The sequence below is a fragment of the Giraffa tippelskirchi genome, chromosome 2, assembly GCF_054371585.1.
Source record: "Giraffa tippelskirchi isolate mGirTip1 chromosome 2, T2T-mGirTip1v1.2.pri, whole genome shotgun sequence".
Taxonomy (NCBI): domain Eukaryota; kingdom Metazoa; phylum Chordata; class Mammalia; order Artiodactyla; family Giraffidae; genus Giraffa; species Giraffa tippelskirchi.
In genome coordinates this window covers 211,478,972-211,483,658 of record NC_137276.1, presented here as the reverse complement: position 1 = coordinate 211,483,658, position 4,687 = coordinate 211,478,972, and the positions used below count along the sequence as shown (strand labels likewise).

Here is a 4,687-nt window from a genome sequence, read left to right as displayed (position 1 = left end):
GCCAGGCATCACAGTGGGAGGCTGGTAGCTGATGTCAACTCTGAAGCCAGTGGGGCCCCATTCCATGAACTGGATGGTCTTGATGGTGACAGTGGCAGTACTGACATCTTTGGGAACCAAATCGCCATGGTACAACGGGCAAGGCAGCGGGCCATGCATTGACCATGGTGAAGGTCATGTTTTACCATCTAGTTAGCTGGCTCAAAGCAAGCACTGGTGACCTCTGCTACAGAGAGCCTTTCATGGTAGGCTTTCTCAGCAGAAATGACAGGGGCATATGTGGCCAGGGGGAAGTGGGGGCAGGGATAGGGCACCATGTTGGTCTGGAATTCTGTCAGATCAACATTCAGGGTTCTAGGACTTCCCTGGTGGCCCAGTAGTTAAGACTCAGTGCTTCCACTGCAGGGGGCATGGGTTTGATCCCTGGTCAGGGAATTAAGATCTTGCAGTGCAGTGTGGCCAAAATAAATAAATAAAAACAAAAACCCCCAAACATTCAGGGTTCCATCAAACCTTAGGGAAGCAGTTATGGAGGACAAAACTTGACCTATCAATCTGTTCAGGTTAGTAAATGTTGGTTAGTCAATATCAAGTTTTCTAAGACAGATGTGATAAGTGCCCTCATTGTCTACCATGAAAGCGCAATCAGAGTGCTCCAGGTGGTGTGGGTGGTGAGGTTTGAGTTGTAGGGCTCAACTACAGCTATGGAAACCTGTGGTCACTGAGTAAATGGAGAACTCCAGATTGGACTTCTTGCCATAATCAACAGAGAGACATTCCATCAGCAAGGAGGTCAACCTAGAACCAGTTCTTCCCCCAAAGTGGTGGAAAACCAAGAAGCCTTGAAGACCTGTGACTGATCAGCCAGTTTCTGAATTTGGTCCAAGATGAGGTCAGTGATCCCTTTGCCAATCAGTTCAGTTCAGTCGCTTAGTCATGTCCGACTCTTTGCGGCCCCATGGACTGCGGCATGCCAGGCTTCCCTGTCCATCACCAACTCCCAGAGCTTGCTCAAACTCATGTCCATCGAGTTGGTGATGCCATCCAACCATCTCATTTTCTTGTCATCCCCTTCTCCTCCTGCCTTCAATCTTTCCAGCATCAAGGTCTTTTCAAATGAGTCAGTTCTTCACATCCAGTGGCCAAAGTATTGGAGTTTCAGCTTCAGCACCAGTTCTTCCAATAAATATTCAGGACTGATTTCCTTTAGGATTGACTGGTTGGATCTCCTTGCAGTCCAAGGGACTCTCAAAAGAGTCTTCTCCAACACCACAGTTCAAAAGCATCATTTCCTTGGTGCTCAGCTTTCTTTAATGGACAACTGTCACCTCGCCAGTGGTGTAGTGAGAAAATGTTGGGCATAGTTACTGGCAGCATCTTCCTTGCTTGTGATGAGCTGCTCAAGGTGGAAGAGCTGGCGGTAGGTACCTGTTGAAACTTCATCAATGACTGTGAGTTCCAGGTCTGCAAAACTGCCCTGGGCACACGCCTCCCAGCACTTGTCTCATTGAAGAAGATGCTGAAGGAGTCATCTCCTCCCCCCAGTGGTCTTGTCACTTGGCATCTGGCCATTGGACTAGGTGCCATGTTCCAGGCAGTAGAGCTCCCAGTAGTGCTGATCTGGACACCATCCCGGCCAGCGTGGATGGAGATGCACTGATACATAGATGCTATTTTATGCCTGCCCAGTGGATGGCAGAGAGGAGGAAGGGAGGTTGTTGCTTCTCTTAGATGTAAGAGAACTGTCTTTGTTTGTATTCTTGAAGGGACCGAGAACCACTCTTTCCCTCCTCCACTGGAAAAAGGGAGGGAAATCATCTCTTCTGGAACGTGCCATAGGTAATGCAGTATTACTCAGTCTTTTTACTGACCCACCATGTAGACACATAAGAGGGATATTACACAGCCACAACAAATGGATGGCTTGCTAAGATATCGAGTTGTGAAATCCCTTACTTAAGAGCTGTATGACTTTGTCCAAACTAAGGATATTGTCTAAGCCGCTTAAACAGAGATCTCTATAATACCATGACTTGACAAGAGACAAGTTTATTTTTCTCTCCTGTATCAGCTCATAGTGAAGAAATACACAGAGTGGGATGCGCAGATCAGTCTGTCCTTAAAAGACAGCTTCTATCTCTGGACCCATCATGGCTGTTGCAGCTCTTGCCATCACAACTTCATCTCAGCCATCAGGAACAGAAACAAGAGAAAGAAAAGTTCACCTGTATTTCTTTTAATGTCTAGGCTTAGCATATAAGTTCACTTATATCCCATTGATTAACAAGTCATATATACTCATTGGTTGCAAAGATGGTGGAAAAATGTAACCTGTAACTAAGTGGCCATGGGTGCAGGTAAAACATGGGGTTTTATTAATAAAGGAATGGAAGAATAATGAATATTGTTTTTTGTCTTGGGTCCTGCAAAAGTGGAGCCTAAGCAAGGACTTGGATATAGCTAGTTCGAGTGCATTTACCTGAGGACTGATGCTATTGATCCCAGGAAACAGAGTGAGGAAGTGAGAAGAGTAAGACAAGGAAAAGAGAAAGCCAGTAAAGGGTATGCTACCCAGAGAGAAATCACTGTGGTAAAATGGGACTCATTTACTGTGAGGATTATCTGTAGAACCACATAGAATGTGGCTCAGCAGTCCATGGGGTCACAAAGAGGCGACTATGACTTAGCGACTGAACAACAACAAAATTGTTCAGTGAAGGATGGAGAGGCTGGGGTATTTGTCCACTGACGTACATCCCTCATCATTTATTAACTCTCTTGTACTTCCAGGCTATAGCCCTGCTTAGACGGTATAAGACTGAAGCCAGAGCATTGCAATATTCATGTAACCATTCACAATAGTGGTATAAATGTCAAATGGGCCAAAGGGATGTGGCCCAGGGCATCTTAAGTGTCTGCTCCTAAATAGAAGTAAACCTCTTGAGTGAAAGTTGCTCAGTTGTGTCCGACTCTTTGCAACCCCATAGACTGTAGCCAGCCAGACTCTCTGTCTATGGGAATTCTCCAGGCAAGAATGCTGGAGTGGGTTGCCATGCCCTTCTCCAAGGGAACTTCACAACCCAGGGATTGAACTCAGGTCTCCCACATTGCAGGTGGATTCTTTACCATCTGAGCCACCAGGGGAACCTCTTGACCTTTGTCCTAAATATGTCAGTGATGGATAACTGGGAAAGAAGAGAGAAACAAAGCTCTCTCAAGTTATTTAAGGAGGAAAAAACCTGGTTTGATCTCTTAGAGATAAGGAAATGACAGCACAAACCTAGATGACGGGAGGAGATTTTGTGCTGGGAAATTGTGGGAGCTAACTAAGGTGCTAGTATGAGTTATTTGGTCCTGGAGGACCTTGAATATCATCCTGAAAAGTTTAAACTGGATATAGTAGACAAGTATATAGATTTTGAATTTCTAAAAATAAATAATTCTGTAATGTGTGGGTTTGGTGGGAGAGCCTAGAGGTAGAAGACCAGTTTTGAGATGGTTACAGTGATCTAAGCATGAGATGATGAAAGCTGAAACTAAGGTGAGGCTAGTATGGAGAACCAGGAAGAAAGTTGTCAATTAAATTAAAAATAAAAGATAGAGAAGGATATAGTGGGAAAAGGTAACAGGGTCAAAGAAGGTAAAAGTAAGAAAGTGGAATGACAAAGGGGAAATAAGGGATGAAGATTGGCATGGGGGACAATGACTACATTCTTTCTATGAAGCTTACTTTAAAATGTGAAGAATTAAAATGTAAAAAAATTAAGTAATATGAAATTTTCTAACAAGAAAATATCCCTGGACAATCATAGGAAAAAGGAAGAGTATGGAGGCAAATCAGATCATCATGAGGTGTTAACAGGTATCAGGAAGTTACCAAAGTTAAATTTTGACATTTTGCACCAGGTAGGCTTTAAAGTTAGTTGGTCATTAACCCTTCAGTTTATTTTCAAGTCTCCTTACTTGATCCAAATCATTCTAGTTCAGAATAAGTATAGGACTTAAATACAGAAAATTATAAGTAGTATTTTAATCTAAATTATCCACCTTTAATTCCTTCCTGAAAATGCAATATACACAAAATATTTATGCTACTATTTGGTTTTCAAAGCACCCAAAGGAGGAGAGGTTATCATTATCAAATGATCAAAACACTTCCTATTTCTTACCAAAGAAAATAAAAGCCTTATTACATTTTAACACATTATTGACCAGAGATTTTTGCAGAAGCTAACACTTATGGTGTTAATACATCTCTGATCAATAATGTGTTAAAATACTGAAAACAATACATTTTAGGCCAAACTGCATATGACCAATTGCTCCATTTAACCATTTTAGGACAAAACCTTTAAAAAAATACTTTAAAAGTTACAGATGAGTTGCAAGAAAATTACAAAAAATTCTTGAATATATTTTATCCAGATTTGCTATTTGCCACATTTACCTTATCACTCAGAGCCCCTTGGACTGCAAGGAGATCAAACCAGTCAATCCTACAGGAAATCAGTCCTGAATAGTCATTGGAAGGACTGATGCTGAAGCTGAAACTCCAATACTTTGGCCACTTGATGTGAAGAACTAACTCATTGGAAAAGACCCTAATGCTGGGAAAGAGTGAAGGCAGGAGGAGAAGGGGACAATAGAGGATGAGATAGTTGGATGGCATCACCAACTTGATGGACAT

General features: G+C 42.4%; 1 pseudogene; it reads right to left on the bottom strand.

The window, feature by feature from the left end:
• Positions 1–226: 226 nt before the first annotated feature.
• On the bottom strand, positions 227–1,665 carry LOC145539639 (tubulin alpha-1A chain pseudogene; annotated as a pseudogene).
• Between the last annotated feature and the right edge of the window lie 3,022 nt (positions 1,666–4,687).